The 21,327-nt window shown below is 32.8% G+C and overlaps 1 protein-coding gene across 1 annotated transcript in view; it reads left to right on the forward strand.

Annotated features, from left to right (window-relative positions):
- The window catches only part of LOC310863925 (NLR family CARD domain-containing protein 3-like), a gene marked incomplete at its 3' end in the record, with an annotated part of 321,429 nt that overhangs the window by 146,137 nt on the left and 153,965 nt on the right, over positions 1-21,327 (forward strand). The gene's annotated exons all lie outside the window — the stretch shown is intronic.

Raw genomic sequence — 21,327 nt, forward strand, 5'->3', positions numbered from 1 at the left:
GTACGGTAGGGGCTATAGCCCATGTTCAAAAATGATGAAAAACGAGGTTACATTTTTTTTCAAAATTTCAAAAAACGATGGGCTATAACCCATGTTTTTTGAAATTTTGAAATTTTTTCAAATCCTCAAAAATGATGAAAAACGGCGTGCTATAGTATGCCGTACGGTAGGGGCTATAGCCCATGTTCAAAAATGATAAAAAACGAGGTTAAAAAAAAAATCTAATTTTCAAAAAACGATGGGCTATAACCCATGTTTTTTGAAATTTTGAATTTTTTTCAAATCCTCAAAAATGATGAAAAACGGCGTGCTATAGTATGCCGTACGGTAGGGGCTATAGCCCATGTTCAAAAATGATGAAAAACGAGGTAATTTTTTTTTTTCAAAATTTCAAAAAACGATGGGCTATAACCCATGTTTTTGAAAATTAGATTTTTTTTCAAATCCTCAAAAATGATGAAAAACGGCGTGCTATAGTATGCCGTACGGTAGGGGCTATAGCCCATGTTCAAAAATTATGAAAAACGAGGTTAAAAAAAAATCAAAATTTCAAAAAACGATGGGCTATAACCCATGTTTTTAGAAAATTTGAATTTTTTTCAAATCCTCAAAAATGATGAAAAACGGCGTGCTATAGTATGCCGTACGGTAGGGGCTATAGCCCATGTTCAAAAATGATGAAAAACGAGGTTAATTTTTTTTTTCAAAATTTCAAAAAACGATGGGCTATAACCCATGTTTTTTGAAATTTTGAATTTTTTTCAAATCCTCAAAAATGATGAAAAACGGCGTGCTATAGTATGCCGTATGGTAGGGGCTATAGCCCATGTTCAAAAATGATGAAAAACAAGGTTATTTTTTTTTTTCAAAATTTCAAAAAACGATGGGCTATAACCCATGTTTTTTGAAATTTTGAATTTTTTTCAAATCTTCAAAAATGATGAAAAACGGCGTGCTATAGTATGCCGTACGGTAGGGGCTATAGCCCATGTTCAAAAATGATGAAAAACAAGGTTAATTTTTTTTTTCAAAATTTCAAAAAACGATGGGCTATAACCCATGTTTTAGAAAATTTGAATTTTTTTCAAATCCTCAAAAATGATGAAAAACGGCGTGCTATAGTATGCCGTACGGTAGGGGCTATAGCCCATGTTCAAAAATGATGAAAAACGAGGTTACATTTTTTTTCAAAATTTCAAAAAACGATGGGCTATAACCCATGTTTTTTGAAATTTTGATTTTTTTTTTAAATCCTCAAAAATGATGAAAAACGGCGTGCTATAGTATGCCGTACGGTAGGGGCTATAGCCCATGTTCAAAAATGATGAAAAACGAGGTAAAAAAAAAAATCAAATTTAAAAAAAAACGATGGGCTATAACCCATGTTTTTTGAAATTTTGATTTTTTTTTTTAATCCTCAAAAATGATGAAAAACGGCGTGCTATAGTATGCCGTACGGTAGGGGCTATAGCCCATGTTCAAAAATGATGAAAAACGAGGTTAAAAAAAAAATCTAATTTTCAAAAAACGATGGGCTATAACCCATGTTTTTTGAAATTTTGAATTTTTTTCAAATCCTCAAAAATTATGAAAAACGGCGTGCTATAGTATGCCGTACGGTAGGGGCTATAGCCCATGTTCAAAAATGATGAAAAACGAGGTTACATTTTTTTTCAAAATTTCAAAAAACGATGGGCTATAACCCATGTTTTTTGAAATTTTGAAATGTTTTCAAATCCTCAAAAATGATGAAAAACGGCGTGCTATAGTATGCCGTACGGTAGGGGCTATAGCCCATGTTCAAAAATGATAAAAAACGAGGTTAAAAAAAAAATCTAATTTTCAAAAAACGATGGGCTATAACCCATGTTTTTTGAAATTTTGAATTTTTTTCAAATCCTCAAAAATGATGAAAAACGGCGTGCTATAGTATGCCGTACGGTAGGGGCTATAGCCCATGTTCAAAAATGATGAAAAACGAGGTAAATTTTTTTTTCCAAAATTTCAAAAAACGATGGGCTATAACCCATGTTTTTGAAAATTTGATTTTTTTTCAAATCCTCAAAAATGATGAAAAACGGCGTGCTATAGTATGCCGTACGGTAGGGGCTATAGCCCATGTTCAAAAATGATGAAAAACGAGGTTACATTTTTTTTCAAAATTTCAAAAAACGATGGGCTATAACCCATGTTTTTTGAAATTTTGAAATTTTTTCAAATCCTCAAAAATGATGAAAAACGGCGTGCTATAGTATGCCGTACGGTAGGGGCTATAGCCCATGTTCAAAAATGATAAAAAACGAGGTTAAAAAAAAAATCTAATTTTCAAAAAACGATGGGCTATAACCCATGTTTTTTGAAATTTTGAAATTTTTTCAAATCCTCAAAAATGATGAAAAACGGCGTGCTATAGTATGCCGTACGGTAGGGGCTATAGCCCATGTTCAAAAATGATGAAAAACGAGGTAAATTTTTTTTTTCAAAATTTCAAAAAACGATGGGCTATAACCCATGTTTTTGAAAATTTGATTTTTTTTCAAATCCTCAAAAATGATGAAAAACGGCGTGCTATAGTATGCCGTACGGTAGGGGCTATAGCCCATGTTCAAAAATTATGAAAAACGAGGTTAAAAAAAAATCAAAATTTCAAAAAACGATGGGCTATAACCCATGTTTTTTGAAATTTTGAATTTTTTTCAAATCCTCAAAAATGATGAAAAACGGCGTGCTATAGTATGCCGTACGGTAGGGGCTATAGCCCATGTTCAAAAATGATGAAAAACGAGGTTAATTTTTTTTTTCAAAATTTCAAAAAACGATGGGCTATAACCCATGTTTTTTGAAATTTTGAAATTTTTCAAATCCTCAAAAATGATGAAAAACGGCGTGCTATAGTATGCCGTACGGTAGGGGCTATAGCCCATGTTCAAAAAGGATGAAAAACGAGGTTATTTTTTCAAAATTTCAAAAAACGATGGGCTATAACCCATGTTTTTTGAAATTTTGAATTTTTTTCAAATCTTCAAAAATGATGAAAAACGGCGTGCTATAGTATGCCGTACGGTAGGGGCTATAGCCCATGTTCAAAAATGATGAAAAACGAGGTTAATTTTTTTTTTCAAATTTTCAAAAAACGATGGGCTATAACCCATGTTTTAGAAAATTTGAATTTTTTTCAAATCCTCAAAAATGATGAAAAACGGCGCGCTATAGTATGCCGTACGGTAGGGGCTATAGCCCATGTTCAAAAATGATGAAAAACGAGGTTACATTTTTTTTCAAAATTTCAAAAAACGATGGGCTATAACCCATGTTTTTTGAAATTTTGATTTTTTTTTTAAATCCTCAAAAATGATGAAAAACGGCGTGCTATAGTATGCCGTACGGTAGGGGCTATAGCCCATGTTAAAAAATGATGAAAAACGAGGTAAAAAAAAAAATCAAATTTAAAAAAAAACGATGGGCTATAACCCATGTTTTTTGAAATTTTGATTTTTTTTTTAAATCCTCAAAAATGATGAAAAACGGCGTGCTATAGTATGCCGTACGGTAGGGGCTATAGCCCATGTTCAAAAATGATGAAAAACGAGGTTAAAAAAAAAATCTAATTTTCAAAAAACGATGGGCTATAACCCATGTTTTTTGAAATTTTGAATTTTTTTCAAAAATGATGAAAAACGGTGTGCTATAGTATGCCGTACGGTAGGGGCTATAGCCCATGTTCAAAAATGATGAAAAACGAGGTTACATTTTTTTTCAAAATTTCAAAAAACGATGGGCTATAACCCATGTTTTTTGAAATTTTGAAATTTTTTCAAATCCTCAAAAATGATGAAAAACGGCGTGCTATAGTATGCCGTACGGTAGGGGCTATAGCCCATGTTCAAAAATGATAAAAAAACGAGGTTAAAAAAAAAATCTAATTTTCAAAAAACGATGGGCTATAACCCATGTTTTTTGAAATTTTGAATTTTTTTCAAATCCTCAAAAATGATGAAAAACGGCGTGCTATAGTATGCCGTACGGTAGGGGCTATAGCCCATGTTCAAAAATGATGAAAAACGAGGTAAAAAAAAAATCTAATTTAAAAAAAAACGATGGGCTATAACCCATGTTTTTTGAAATTTTGAATTTTTTTCAAATCCTCAAAAATGATGAAAAACGGCGTGCTATAGTATGCCGTACGGTAGGGGCTATAGCCCATGTTCAAAAATGATGAAAAACGAGGTTACATTTTTTTTCAAAATTTCAAAAAACGATGGGCTATAACCCATGTTTTTTGAAATTTTGAATTTTTTTCAAATCCTCAAAAATGATGAAAAACGGCGTGCTATAGTATGCCGTACGGTAGGGGCTATAGCCCATGTTCAAAAATGATAAAAAACGAGGTTAAAAAAAAAATCTAATTTTCAAAAAACGATGGGCTATAACCCATGTTTTTTGAAATTTTGAAATTTTTTCAAATCCTCAAAAATGATGAAAAACGGCGTGCTATAGTATGCCGTACGGTAGGGGCTATAGCCCATGTTCAAAAATGATGAAAAACGAGGTAAATTTTTTTTTTCAAAATTTCAAAAAACGATGGGCTATAACCCATGTTTTTGAAAATTTGATTTTTTTTCAAATACTCAAAAATGATGAAAAACGGCGTGCTATAGTATGCCGTACGGTAGGGGCTATAGCCCATGTTCAAAAATTATGAAAAACGAGGTTAAAAAAAAATCAAAATTTCAAAAAACGATGGGCTATAACCCATGTTTTTTGAAATTTTGATTTTTTTTCAAATCCTCAAAAATGATGAAAAACGGCGTGCTATAGTATGCCGTACGGTAGGGGCTATAGCCCATGTTCAAAAATGATGAAAAACGAGGTTAATTTTTTTTTTCAAAATTTCAAAAAACGATGGGCTATAACCCATGTTTTTTGAAATTTTGAATTTTTTTCAAATCCTCAAAAATGATGAAAAACGGCGTGCTATAGTATGCCGTACGGTAGGGGCTATAGCCCATGTTCAAAAATGATGAAAAACGAGGTTATTTTTTCAAAATTTCAAAAAACGATGGGCTATAACCCATGTTTTTTTTAATTTTGAATTTTTTTCAAATCTTCAAAAATGATGAAAAACGGCGTGCTATAGTATGCCGTACGGTAGGGGCTATAGCCCATGTTCAAAAATGATGAAAAACGAGGTTAATTTTTTTTTTCAAATTTTCAAAAAACGATGGGCTATAACCCATGTTTTAGAAAATTTGAATTTTTTTCAAATCCTCAAAAATGATGAAAAACGGCGTGCTATAGTATGCCGTACGGTAGGGGCTATAGCCCATGTTCAAAAATGATGAAAAACGAGGTTACATTTTTTTTCAAAATTTCAAAAAACGATGGGCTATAACCCATGTTTTTTGAAATTTTGATTTTTTTTTTAAATCCTCAAAAATGATGAAAAACGCCGTGCTATAGTATGCCGTACGGTAGGGGCTATAGCCCATGTTCAAAAATGATGAAAAACGAGGTAAAAAAAAAAATCAAATTAAAAAAAAAACGATGGGCTATAACCCATGTTTTTTGAAAATTTGAATTTTTTTCAAATCCTCAAAAATGATGAAAAACGGCGTGCTATAGTATGCCGTACGGTAGGGGCTATAGCCCATGTTCAAAAATGATGAAAAACGAGGTAATTTTATTTTTTCAAAATTTCAAAAAACGATGGGCTATAACCCATGTTTTTGAAAATTAGATTTTTTTTCAAATCCTCAAAAATGATGAAAAACGGCGTGCTATAGTATGCCGTACGGTAGGGGCTATAGCCCATGTTCAAAAATTATGAAAAACGAGGTTAAAAAAAAATCAAAATTTCAAAAAACGATGGGCTATAACCCATGTTTTTTGAAATTTTGAATTTTTTTCAAATCCTCAAAAATGATGAAAAACGGCGTGCTATAGTATGCCGTACGGTAGGGGCTATAGCCCATGTTCAAAAATGATGAAAAACGAGGTTAAATTTTTTTTTCAAAATTTCAAAAAACGATGGGCTATAACCCATGTTTTTTGAAATTTTGAATTTTTTTCAAATCCTCAAAAATGATGAAAAACGGCGTGCTATAGTATGCCGTACGGTAGGGGCTATAGCCCATGTTCAAAAATGATGAAAAACGAGGTTTTTTTTTTTTTTTCAAAATTTCAAAAAACGATGGGCTATAACCCATGTTTTTTGAAATTTTGAATTATTTTCAAATCTTCAAAAATGATGAAAAACGGCGTGCTATAGTATGCCGTACGGTAGGGGCTATAGCCCATGTTCAAAAATGATGAAAAACGAGGTTAATTTTTTTTTTCAAAATTTCAAAAAACGATGGGCTATAACCCATGTTTTAGAAAATTTGAATTTTTTTCAAATCCTCAAAAATGATGAAAAACGGCGTGCTATAGTATGCCGTACGGTAGGGGCTATAGCCCATGTTCAAAAATGATGAAAAACGAGGTTACATTTTTTTTCAAAATTTCAAAAAACGATGGGCTATAACCCATGTTTTTTGAAATTTTGATTTTTTTTTTAAATCCTCAAAAATGATGAAAAACGGCGTGCTATAGTATGCCGTACGGTAGGGGCTATAGCCCATGTTCAAAAATGATGAAAAACGAGGTAAAAAAAAAAATCAAATTTAAAAAAAACGATGGGCTATAACCCATGTTTTTTGAAATTTTGATTTTTTTTTTTAATCCTCAAAAATGATGAAAAACGGCGTGCTACAGTATGCCGTACGGTAGGGGCTATAGCCCATGTTCAAAAATGATGAAAAACGAGGTTAATTTTTTTTTTCAAAATTTCAAAAAACGATGGGCTATAACCCATGTTTTAGAAAATTTGAATTTTTTTCAAATCCTCAAAAATGATGAAAAACGGCGTGCTATAGTATGCCGTACGGTAGGGGCTATAGCCCATGTTCAAAAATGATGAAAAACGAGGTTACATTTTTTTTCAAAATTTCAAAAAACGATGGGCTATAACCCATGTTTTTTGAAATTTTGATTTTTTTTTTTTAATCCTCAAAAATGATGAAAAACGGCGTGCTATAGTATGCCGTACGGTAGGGGCTATAGCCCATGATCAAAAATGATGAAAAACGAGGTTACATTTTTTTTCAAAATTTCAAAAAACGATGGGCTATAACCCATGTTTTTTTTAATTTTGATTTTTTTTTTAAATCCTCAAAAATGATGAAAAACGGCGTGCTATAGTATGCCGTACGGTAGGGGCTATAGCCCATGTTCAAAAATGATGAAAAACGAGGTAAAAAAAAAAATCAAATTTAAAAAAAAACGATGGGCTATAACCCATGTTTTTTGAAATTTTGATTTTTTTTTTTAATCCTCAAAAATGATGAAAAACGGCGTGCTACAGTATGCCGTACGGTAGGGGCTATAGCCCATGTTCAAAAATGATGAAAAACGAGGTTAATTTTTTTTTTCAAAATTTCAAAAAACGATGGGCTATAACCCATGTTTTAGAAAATTTGAATTTTTTTCAAATCCTCAAAAATGATGAAAAACGGCGTGCTATAGTATGCCGTACGGTAGGGGCTATAGCCCATGTTCAAAAATGATGAAAAACGAGGTTACATTTTTTTTCAAATTTTCAAAAAACGATGGGCTATAACCCATGTTTTTTGAAATTTTGATTTTTTTTTTAAATCCTCAAAAATGATGAAAAACGGCGTGCTATAGTATGCCGTACGGTAGGGGCTATAGCCCATGTTCAAAAATGATGAAAAACGAGGTAAAAAAAAAAATCAAATTTAAAAAAAAACGATGGGCTATAACCCATGTTTTTTGAAATTTTGATTTTTTTTTTTTAATCCTCAAAAATGATGAAAAACGGCGTGCTACAGTATGCCGTACGGTAGGGGCTATAGCCCATGTTCAAAAATGATGAAAAACGAGGTTAATTTTTTTTTTCAAAATTTCAAAAAACGATGGGCTATAACCCATGTTTTAGAAAATTTGAATTTTTTTCAAATCCTCAAAAATGATGAAAAACGGCGTGCTATAGTATGCCGTACGGTAGGGGCTATAGCCCATGTTCAAAAATGATGAAAAACGAGGTTACATTTTTTTTCAAAATTTCAAAAAACGATGGGCTATAACCCATGTTTTTTGAAATTTTGATTTTTTTTTTAAATCCTCAAAAATTATGAAAAACGGCGTGCTATAGTATGCCGTACGGTAGGGGCTATAGCCCATGTTCAAAAATGATGAAAAACGAGGTAAAAAAAAAAATCAAATTAAAAAAAAAACGATGGGCTATAACCCATGTTTTTTGAAATTTTGATTTTTTTTTTTTATCCTCAAAAATGATGAAAAACGGCGTGCTACAGTATGCCGTACGGTAGGGGCTATAGCCCATGTTCAAAAATGATGAAAAACGAGGAAAAAAAAAAAATCAAATTTAAAAAAAAACGATGGGCTATAACCCATGTTTTTGAAATTTTGATTTTTTTTTTTCAAATCCTCAAAAATGATGAAAAACGGCGTGCTATAGTATGCCGTACGGTAGGGGCTATAGCCCATGTTCAAAAATGATAAAAAACGAGGTTAAAAAAAAAATCTAATTTTCAAAAAACGATGGGCTATAACCCATGTTTTTTGAAATTTTGAATTTTTTTCAAATCCTCAAAAATGATGAAAAACGGCATGCTATAGTATGCCGTACGGTAGGGGCTATAGCCCATGTTCAAAAATGATGAAAAACGAGGTTAATTTTTTTTTTCAAAATTTCAAAAAACGATGGGCTATAACCCATGTTTTTGAAAATTTGAATTTTTTTAAAATCCTCAAAAATGATGAAAAACGGCGTGCTATAGTATGCCGTACGGTAGGGGCTATAGCCCATGTTCAAAAATTATGAAAAACGAGGTTAAAAAAAAATCAAAATTTCAAAAAACGATGGGCTATAACCCATGTTTTTTGAAATTTTGATTTTTTTTCAAATCCTCAAAAATGATGAAAAACGGCGTGCTATAGTATGCCGTACGGTAGGGGCTATAGCCCATGTTCAAAAATGATGAAAAACGAGGTTAAATTTTTTTTTCAAAATTTCAAAAAACGATGGGCTATAACCCATGTTTTTTGAAATTTTGAATTTTTTTCAAATCCTCAAAAATGATGAAAAACGGCGTGCTATAGTATGCCGTACGGTAGGGGCTATAGCCCATGTTCAAAAATGATGAAAAACGAGGTTAATTTTTTTTTTCAAAATTTCAAAAAACGATGGGCTATAACCCATGTTTTTGAAAATTTGAATTTTTTTAAAATCCTCAAAAATGATGAAAAACGGCGTGCTATAGTATGCCGTACGGTAGGGGCTATAGCCCATGTTCAAAAATTATGAAAAACGAGGTTAAAAAAAAATCAAAATTTCAAAAAACGATGGGCTATAACCCATGTTTTTTGAAATTTTGAATTTTTTTCAAATCCTCAAAAATGATGAAAAACGGCGTGCTATAGTATGCCGTACGGTAGGGGCTATAGCCCATGTTCAAAAATGATGAAAAACGAGGTTAATTTTTTTTTTCAAAATTTCAAAAAACGATGGGCTATAACCCATGTTTTAGAAAATTTGAATTTTTTTCAAATCCTCAAAAATGATGAAAAACGGCGTGCTATAGTATGCCGTACGGTAGGGGCTATAGCCCATGTTCAAAAATGATGAAAAACGAGGTTACATTTTTTTTCAAATTTTCAAAAAACGATGGGCTATAACCCATGTTTTTTGAAATTTTGATTTTTTTTTTTAATCCTCAAAAATGATGAAAAACGGCGTGCTATAGTATGCCGTACGGTAGGGGCTATAGCCCATGTTCAAAAATGATGAAAAACGAGGTAAAAAAAAAGATCAAATTTAAAAAAAAACGATGGGCTATAACCCATGTTTTTTGAAATTTTGATTTTTTTTTAAATCCTCAAAAATGATGAAAAACGGCGTGCTAGAGTATGCCGTACGGTAGGGGCTATAGCCCATGTTCAAAAATGATGAAAAACTAGGTTAATGTTTTTTCAAAATTTCAAAAAACGATGGGCTATAACCCATGTTTTTTGATTTTTTTTTTCTTTTTCAAATCCTCAAAAATGATGAAAATGGCGTGCTATAGTATGCCGTACGGTATAGGGCTATAGCCCATGTTCAAAAATGATGAAAAACGAGGTTAAAAAAAATATCAAAATTTCAAAAAACGATGGGCTATAACCCATGTTTTTTTTAATTTTTAAATTTTTTCAAATCCTCAAAAATGATGAAAAACGGAGTGCTATAGTATGCCGTACGGTAGGGGCTATAGCCCATGTTCAAAAATGATGAAAAACGAGGTTAATTTTTTTTTTCAAAATTTCAAAAAACGATGGGCTATAACCCATGTTTTAGAAAATTTGAATTTTTTTCAAATCCTCAAAAATGATGAAAAACGGCGTGCTATAGTATGCCGTACGGTAGGGGCTATAGCCCATGTTCAAAAATGATGAAAAACGAGGTTACATTTTTTTTCAAATTTTCAAAAAACGATGGGCTATAACCCATGTTTTTTGAAATTTTGATTTTTTTTTTTAATCCTCAAAAATGATGAAAAACGGCGTGCTATAGTATGCCGTACGGTAGGGGCTATAGCCCATGTTCAAAAATGATGAAAAACGAGGTAAAAAAAAAGATCAAATTTAAAAAAAAACGATGGGCTATAACCCATGTTTTTTGAAATTTTGATTTTTTTTTAAATCCTCAAAAATGATGAAAAACGGCGTGCTAGAGTATGCCGTACGGTAGGGGCTATAGCCCATGTTCAAAAATGATGAAAAACTAGGTTAATGTTTTTTCAAAATTTCAAAAAACGATGGGCTATAACCCATGTTTTTTGAATTTTTTTTTCTTTTTCAAATCCTCAAAAATGATGAAAATGGCGTGCTATAGTATGCCGTACGGTATAGGGCTATAGCCCATGTTCAAAAATGATGAAAAACGAGGTTAAAAAAAATATCAAAATTTCAAAAAACGATGGGCTATAACCCATGTTTTTTTTAATTTTTAAATTTTTTCAAATCCTCAAAAATGATGAAAAACGGAGTGCTATAGTATGCCGTACGGTAGGGGCTATAGCCCATGTTCAAAAATGATGAAAAACGATGTTACATTTTTTTTTCAAAATTTCAAAAAACTATGGGCTATAACCCATGTTTTTTGAAATTTTGATTTTTTTTTAAATCCTCAAAAATGATGAAAAACGGCGTGTTATAGTATGCCGTACGGTAGGGGCTATAGCCCATGTTCAAAAATGATGAAAAACGAGGTTAAAAAAAAATCTAATTTTCAAAAAACGATGGGCTATAACCCATGTTTTTTGAAATTTTGAAATTTTTTCAAATCTTCAAAAATGATGAAAAACGGCGTGCTATAGTATGCCGTACGGTAGGGGCTATAGCCCATGTTCAAAAATGATGAAAAATGAGGTTAATTTGTTTTTTCAAAATTTCAAAAAACGATGGGCTATAACCCATGTTTTTGAAAATTTGAATTTTTTTTAAATCCTCAAAAATGATGAAAAACGGCGTGCTATAGTATGCCGTACGGTAGGGGCTATAGCCCATGTTCAAAAATGATGAAAAACGAGGTTAATTTTTTTTTTCAAAATTTCAAAAAACGATGGGCTATAACCCATGTTTTAGAAAATTTGAATTTTTTTCAAATCCTCAAAAATGATGAAAAACGGCGTGCTATAGTATGCCGTACGGTAGGGGCTATAGCCCATGTTCAAAAATGATGAAAAACGAGGTTACATTTTTTTTCAAAATTTCAAAAAACGATGGGCTATAACCCATGTTTTTTGAAATTTTGATTTTTTTTTTTAATCCTCAAAAATGATGAAAAACGGCGTGCTATAGTATGCCGTACGGTAGGGGCTATAGCCCATGTTCAAAAATGATGAAAAACGAGGTTAATGTTTTTTCAAAATTTCAAAAAACGATGGGCTATAACCCATGTTTTTTGATTTTTTTTTTTTTTTCAAATCCTCAAAAATGATGAAAATGGCGTGCTATAGTATGCCGTACGGTATAGGGCTATAGCCCATGTTCAAAAATGATGAAAAACGAGGTTAAAAAAAATATCAAAATTTCAAAAAACGATGGGCTATAACCCATGTTTTTTTTAATTTTTAATTTTTTTCAAATCCTCAAAAATGATGAAAAACGGAGTGCTATAGTATGCCGTACGGTAGGGGCTATAGCCCATGTTCAAAAATGATGAAAAACGATGTTACATTTTTTTTTCAAAATTTCAAAAAACTATGGGCTATAACCCATGTTTTTTGAAATTTTGATTTTTTTTTAAATCCTCAAAAATGATGAAAAACGGCGTGCTATATTATGTCGTACGGTAGGGGCTATAGCCCATGTTCAAAAATGATGAAAAACGAGGTTAAAAAAAAATCTAATTTTCAAAAAACGATGGGCTATAACCCATGTTTTTTGAAATTTTGAATTTTTTTCAAATCCTCAAAAATGATGAAAAACGGCGTGCTATAGTATGCCGTACGGTAGGGGCTATAGCCCATGTTCAAAAATGATGAAAAACGAGGTTACATTTTTTTTCAAAATTTCAAAAAACGATGGGCTATAACCCATGTTTTTTGAAATTTTGAAATGTTTTCAAATCCTCAAAAATGATGAAAAACGGCGTGCTATAGTATGCCGTACGGTAGGGGCTATAGCCCATGTTCAAAAATGATGAAAAACGAGGTTAAAAAAAAATCAAATTTTCAAAAAACGATGGGCTATAACCCATGTTTTTTGAAATTTTGAATTTTTTTCTAATCCTCAAAAATGATGAAAAACGGCGTGCTATAGTATGCCGTACGGTAGGGGCTATAGCCCATGTTCAAAAATGATGAAAAACGAGGTTAATTTTTTTTTTCAAATTTTCAAAAAACGATGGGCTATAACCCATGTTTTTTTAAATTTTGAATTTTTTTCAAATCCTCAAAAATGATGAAAAACGGCGTGCTATAGTATGCCGTACGGTAGGGGCTATAGCCCATGTTCAAAAATGATAAAAAACGAGGTTAAAAAAAAAATCAAAATTTCAAAAAACGATGGCTATAACCCATGTTTTTTTAAATTTTGAATTTTTTTCAAATCCTCAAAAATGATGAAAAACGGCGTGCTATAGTATGCCGTACGGTAGGGGCTATAGCCCATGTTCAAAAATGATGAAAAACGAGGTTACATTTTTTTTCAAAATTTCAAAAAACAATGGGCTATAACCCATGTTTTTTGAAATTTTGATTTTTTTTTTAAATCCTCAAAAATGATGAAAAACGGCGTGCTATAGTATGCCGTACGGTAGGGGCTATAGCCCATGTTCAAAAATGATGAAAAACGAGGTAAAAAAAAAAATCAAATTTAAAAAAAAACGATGGGCTATAACCCATGTTTTTTGAAATTTTGATTTTTTTTCAAATCCTCAAAAATGATGAAAAACGGCGTGCTATAGTATGCCATACGGTAGGGGCTATAGCCCATGTTCAAAAATGATGAAAAACGAGGTTAATCTTTTTTTTCAAAATTTCAAAAAACGATGGGCTATAACCCATGTTTTTTGAAATTTTGAATCTTTTTCAAATCCTCAAAAATGATGAAAAACGGCGTGCTATAGTATGCCGTACGGTAGGGGCTAAAGCCCATGTTCAAAAATGATGAAAAACTAGGTTAATGTTTTTTCAAAATTTCAAAAAACGATGGGCTATAACCCATGTTTTTTGATTTTTTTTTTTCTTTTCAAATCCTCAAAAATGATGAAAACGGCGTGCTATAGTATGCCGTACGGTATAGGGCTATAGCCCATGTTCAAAAATGATGAAAAACGAGGTTAAAAAAAATATCAAAATTTCAAAAAACGATGGGCTATAACCCATGTTTTTTTAAATTTTAAATTTTTTTCAAATCCTCAAAAATGATGAAAAACGGCGTGCTATAGTATGCCGTACGGTAGGGGCTATAGCCCATGTTCAAAAATTATGAAAAACGATGTTACATTTTTTTTTCAAAATTTCAAAAAACTATGGGCTATAACCCATGTTTTTTGAAATTTTGAATTTTTTTCAAATCCTCAAAAATGATGAAAAACGGCGTGCTATAGTATGCCGTACGGTAGGGGCTATAGCCCATGTTCAAAAATTATGAAAAACTAGGTTAATGTTTTTTCAAAATTTCAAAAAACGATGGGCTATAACCCATGTTTTTTGAATTTTTTTTTTTTTTTCAAATCCTCAAAAATGATGAAAACGGCGTGCTATAGTATGCCGTACGGTATAGGGCTATAGCCCATGTTAAAAAATGATGAAAAACGAGGTTAAAAAAAATATCAAAATTTCAAAAAACTATGGGCTATAACCCATGTTTTTTGAAATTTTTAATTTTTTTCAAATCCTCAAAAATGATGAAAAACGGCGTGCTATAGTATGCCGTACGGTAGGGGCTATAGCCCATGTTAAAAAATGATGAAAAACAAGGTTAATTTCTTTTTTTCAAAATTTCAAAAAACGATGGGCTATAACCCATGTTTTTTTAAATTTTGAATTTTTTTCAAATCCTCAAAAATGATGAAAAACGGCGTGCTATAGTATGCCGTACGGTAGGGGCTATAGCCCATGTTCAAAAATGATGAAAAACTAGGTTAATGTTTTTTCAAAATTTCAAAAAACGATGGGCTATAACCCATGTTTTTTGAAATTTTGAATCTTTTTCAAATCCTCAAAAATGATGAAAAACGGCGTGCTATAGTATGCCGTACGGTAGGGGCTATAGCCCATGTTCAAAAATGATGAAAAACTAGGTTAATGTTTTTTCAAAATTTCAAAAAACGATGGGCTATAACCCATGTTTTTTGAAATTTTAATTTTTTTTCAAATCCTCAAAAATGATGAAAACGGCGTGCTATAGTATGCCGTACGGTATAGGGCTATAGCCCATGTTCAAAAATGATGAAAAACGAGGTTAAAAAAAATATCAAAATTTCAAAAAACGATGGGCTATAACCCATGTTTTTTTTAATTTTTTAATTTTTTCAAATCCTCAAAAATGATGAAAAACGGCGTGCTATAGTATGCCGTACGGTAGGGGCTATAGCCCATGTTCAAAAATTATGAAAAACGATGTTACATTTTTTTTTCAAAATTTCAAAAAACTATGGGCTATAACCCATGTTTTTTGAAATTTTGAATTTTTTTCAAATCCTCAAAAATGATGAAAAACGGCGTGCTATAGTATGCCGTACGGTAGGGGCTATAGCCCATGTTCAAAAATTATGAAAAACTAGGTTAATGTTTTTTCAAAATTTCAAAAAACGATGGGCTATAACCCATGTTTTTTGAAATTTAATTTTTTTTTCAAATCCTCAAAAATGATGAAAACGGCGTGCTATAGTATGCCGTACGGTATAGGGCTATAGCCCATGTTAAAAAATGATGAAAAACGAGGTTAAAAAAAATATCAAAATTTCAAAAAACTATGGGCTATAACCCATGTTTTTTGAAATTTTTAATTTTTTTCAAATCCTCAAAAATGATGAAAAACGGCGTGCTATAGTATGCCGTACGGTAGGGGCTATAGCCCATGTTAAAAAATGATGAAAAACAAGGTTAATTTCTTTTTTTCAAAATTTCAAAAAACGATGGGCTATAACCCATGTTTTTTGAAATTTTGAATTTTTTTCAAATCCTCAAAAATGATGAAAAACGGCGTGCTATAGTATGCCGTACGGTAGGGGCTATAGCCCATGTTCAAAAATGATGAAAAACTAGGTTAATGTTTTTTCAAGATTTCAAAAAACGATGGGCTATAACCCATGTTTTTTTTAATTTTAATTTTTTTTCAAATCCTCAAAAATGATGAAAAACGGCGTGCTATAGTATGCCGTACGGTAGGGGCTATAGCCCATGTTCAAAAATGATGAAAAACGAGGTTACATTTTTTTTTCTAAATTTCAAAAAACTATGGGCTATAACCCATGTTTTTTGAAATTTTGAAATTTTTTCAAATCCTCAAAAATGATGAAAAATGGTGTGTTATAGTATGCCGTACGGTAATTTATTTTTTAATCCTCAGAAATCGTGAAAAATGGCACCCTATAGCATGCGCCCCGAGACGATGGACTATAGCCTGTCGCTTTTCCGATATTTTCAGTTGGTAACATAACTGTATGGAGTACAAACACAGAAGCACAGAGAACCTGGGGGTTAAACTTATCATCTATGAAAAAAGTAAACCATGTAAATACAACACATTGAGCAGGGCACCGCAGGGATTTGAACCCCGTTCTGGTAAACCAGGAAGTACCACAACCAGTGCCTCAGTTTGTTTTGTTGTAATTTACAGGTCCAACAGCAATCACATTAATTTAAATGTATTTCAACAGTAAAAATGGCATCATATCGCACACACCATACCTGTAACTTTCATTAGCCCTCTTATTATAACCAGAATACATTTTAACCCATTCTGACCTGAGATCAGATTCTAAAAATGTCTATTACATCCTGACAGTTTCATTATTAACCCATTCTGACCTGAGATCAGATTCTAAAAGTGTCTTCGATTTTTCAAAAATAGCAGACCTACAAGCTCATGTCGCGCCACTCGGTGGCGCGATATAAGCTTGTAGATCTGCTATTTTTCAATAGCTAAAGTGTGTTGATGCCAACACCAAAATGGGTGCCCGTTCAGAATGGGTTAAAAAGGGCCACGAGGGGGGGCGCTCCGCGGGCCGCCAATTGAATATTACTGGACTATGGCCCGTCACCTTTCCGTTATTTTCACCTTTTTTTTCAAATCCTCCGAAATCATGAAAAATGGCACCCTGTATAGCATGTGCTCCGAGACGATGGACTATATATAGCCTGTCGCTTTCTTTGATTTTCACCTCTTTTTTTTTCAAATCCTCCAAAATCGGGAAAAATAGCATTAAAAAAAAAAAAAAAATCATGAAAAAACGACATGCTATAGTTCATGGTTTCGGAAGACTACTATAGTCTGTCGTTTTTTAATGATTTTGGAGGATTTAAAAACCACGGATCCAGTGTGTTTGTCTCAGGCTGAGACAAACTTTCAAAAGTGTGTCTCAGATTAAAACTTTGCACAGTGTCAGTGTACATACACATCTGCAGCGCTCGCCGCTTCCCACACATATTTCTCAATTATAATGATTTGTATTCAAGGTGCGGTAAGTTAGCCTGGTTAACCCATTCTGACCTGAGATCAGATTCATACGAGGTTTCCACTGGACACACACTATGGTCTGATTAACCCCATTCTGACCTGAGATCAGATTCATACGAGGTTTCCACTGGACACACACTGGTCTGATTAATAAACCAGACTAATATCGCACGGACCTATTTTTGCCAACGGCTGATTCGGTCTGGTTTATTAACCAGGCTATAGCGGTATAAGTGACTGTCAACTATACCACATACTGTGTGTGTGTTTCATGCAGGAATGAATGCACGTACGTGTCTGTGGTGTAAAGTAGGCCATTTTGAGGTACATTAACTTTAATTGTTTCCATTTTTGTTAAATGTTACTAAATACTTCTTTCTACTTTTTCCTCCACTGAAATAATTTGACCGCTTTATAGTCACTAGTTACTTTCCTGAAATACTTACCACTGATCTGCTGTAGAGCCAGACTGCTTGCACAGGAGATAACTGGAATCTTGACTGTAAAGTTGCCCGAACGGCCAAAAAGGCTCCAAGAATCGACAGTCCAAGAATGTAGATCTTTTTTGGTATTTAATTTATTTACCTTAAAACACAGAGTGACCTGCCCATGCTGGATTTGACTGTGCAGGCAAGAATAATACTTCCTGAATAAAGACTTACGATACACTTTCAAATAACCGAAAGTAAGAAAACACTTGACAACTTAACTAAGGACAAACAACAAACCAAGAACTTAAGAAACTGAAACCAGGCTATGCCTTCCTGGCCCTGCCAGCTCTCTCCCCTGGAGTCGTCTCCTTTGTTAGTCTCAAGCTAAACTCCTCCCAAACATTTCCACAAGCCTCCCTTATATACCAGGTGAGACCCCACCCACAATGATTAGTAATTGGACCAATCTACTCAAACCAGGTAAACCATGACCCATGACTGCTATTTATCAATAGCTAAAGCATAACATGATGCTGACACCAAAATGGGTGCCCGTTCAGAATGGGTTAAACGCAGTTCAAATGCCAGCTACTTTGCACAAACAGTGGCGGGTGAGTAACCGCAAGCTGGGTGAGAGGGAGCACATTTCATTAAACCAAGCTGGGTGAGAGGGAGCACATTCCATTAAACCAAGCTGGGTGAGAGGGAGCACATTTCATTAAACCAAGCTGGGTGAGAGGGAGCACATTTCATTAAACCAAGCTGGGTGAGAGGGAGCACATTTCATTAAACCAAGCTGGGTGAGAGGGAGCACATTTCATTAAACCAAGCTGGGTGAGAGGGAGCACATTTCATTAAACCAAGCTGGGTGAGAGGGAGCACATTTCATTAAACCAAGCTGGGTGAGAGGGAGCACATTTCATTAAACCAAGCTGGGTGAGAGGGAGCACATTCCATTAAACCCCCTATAGATGTGTCACAGTGACACCAAGCTGGGTGAGAGGGAGCACATTTCATTAAACCGTCAAATGACGAGACAGCGAGTGCTAGTTGTCACTTAACCCCGTGACGTAATGTTCTTATTACTCTGCGTGAAGCTGCTCTGCTCATCATAGTGATGTAATCATAGTGATGTAATCATAGTGATGTAATCATAGTGATGTAATCATAGTGATGTAATCATAGTGATGTAATCATAGTGATGTAATCAGTGATGTAATCATAGTGATGTAATCATAGTGATGTAATCATAGTGATGTAATCATAGTGATGTAATCATAGTGATGTAATCAGTGATGTAATCATAGTGATGTAATCATAGTGATGTAATCATAGTGATGTAATCATAGTGATGTAATCATAGTGATGTAATCAGTGATGTAATCATAGTGATGTAATCATAGTGATGTAATCATAGTGATGTAATCATAGTGATGTAATCATAGTGATGTAATCATAGTGATGTAATCATAGTGACGTAATGTTCTTATCTTATTACTCTGCATGAAGCTGCTCTGCTCATCATAGTGATGTAATCAGTGATGTAATCATAGTGATGTAATCATAGTGATGTAATCATAGTGATGTAATCAGTGATGTAATCATAGTGATGTAATCATAGTGATGTAATCATAGTGATGTAATCATATCGATGTAATCATAGTGATGTAATCATAGTGATGTAATCATAGTGATGTAATCATATCGATGTAATCATAGTGATGTAATCATAGTGATGTAATCAGTGATGTAATCAGTGATGTAATCATAGTGATGTAATCATAGTGATGTAATCATAGTGATGTAATCAGTGATGTAATCATAGTGATGTAATCATAGTGATGTAATCAGTGATGTAATCATAGTGATGTAATCATAGTGATGTAATCATAGTGATGTAATCAGTGATGTAATCATAGTGATGTAATCATAGTGATGTAATCATAGTGATGTAATCATAGTGATGTAATCATAGTGATGTAATCATATCGATGTAATCATAGTGATGTAATCATAGTGATGTAATCATAGTGATGTAATCATAGTGATGTAATCAGTGATGTAATCATAGTGATGTAATCATAGTGATGTAATCATAGTGATGTAATCAGTGATGTAATCATAGTGATGTAATCATAGTGATGTAATCATAGTGATGTAATCATATCGATGTAATCATAGTGATGTAATCATAGTGATGTAATCAGTGATGTAATCAGTGATGTAATCATAGTGATGTAATCATAGTGATGTAATCATAGTGATGTAATCAGTGATGTAATCATAGTGATGTAATCATAGTGATGTAATCAGTGATGTAATCATAGTGATGTAATCATAGTGATGTAATCATAGTGATGTAATCAGTGATGTAATCATAGTGATGTAATCATAGTGATGTAATCATAGTGATGTAATCATAGTGATGTAATCATAGTGATGTAATCATAGTGATGTAATCATAGTGATGTAATCAGTGATGTAATCAGTGATGTAATCATAGTGATGTAATCAGTGATGTAATCAGTGATGTAATCATAGTGATGTAATCAGTGATGTAATCATAGTGATGTGATCAGTGATGTAATCATAGTGATGTAATCAGTGATGTAATCATAGTGATGTAATCATAGTGATGTAATCATAGTGATGTAATCAGTGATGTAATCAGTGATGTAATCATAGTGATGTAATCATAGTGATGTAATCATAGTGATATAATCAGTGATGTAATCAGTGATGTAATGTTCTTATTACTCTGCATGAAGCTGCTCTGCTCATCATAGTGATGTAATCATAGTGATGTAATCAGTGATGTAATCATAGTGATGTAATCATAGTGATGTAATCATAGTGATGTAATCATATCGATGTAATCATAGTGATGTAATCATAGTGATGTAATCAGTGATGTAATCAGTGATGTAATCATAGTGATGTAATCATAGTGATGTAATCATAGTGATGTAATCATAGTGATGTAATCATAGTGATGTAATCATAGTGATGTAATCAGTGATGTAATCAGTGATGTAATCATAGTGATGTAATCAGTGATGTAATCAGTGATGTAATCATAGTGATGTAATCATAGTGATGTAATCATAGTGATGTAATCATAGTGATGTAATCATAGTGATGTAATCAGTGATGTAATCAGTGATGTAATCATAGTGATGTAATCATAGTGATGTAATCATAGTGATGTAATCAGTGATGTAATCATAGTGATGTAATCATAGTGATGTAATCATAGTGATGTAATCAGTGATGTAATCATAGTGACGTAATGTTCTTATCTTATTACTCTGCATGAAGCTGCTCTGCTCATCATAGTGATGTAATCATAGTGATGTAATCAGTGATGTAATCATAGTGATGTAATCATAGTGATGTAATCATAGTGATGTAATCATATCGATGTAATCATAGTGATGTAATCATAGTGATGTAATCAGTGATGTAATCAGTGATGTAATCATAGTGATGTAATCATAGTGATGTAATCATAGTGATGTAATCATAGTGATGTAATCATAGTGATGTAATCATAGTGATGTAATCATAGTGATGTAATCAGTGATGTAATCAGTGATGTAATCATAGTGATGTAATCAGTGATGTAATCAGTGATGTAATCATA

This window comes from Protomyctophum parallelum (genome assembly GCF_964188405.1).
Source record: "Protomyctophum parallelum genome assembly, chromosome: 9".
NCBI classification, from domain to species: Eukaryota; Metazoa; Chordata; class Actinopteri; order Myctophiformes; family Myctophidae; genus Protomyctophum; species Protomyctophum parallelum.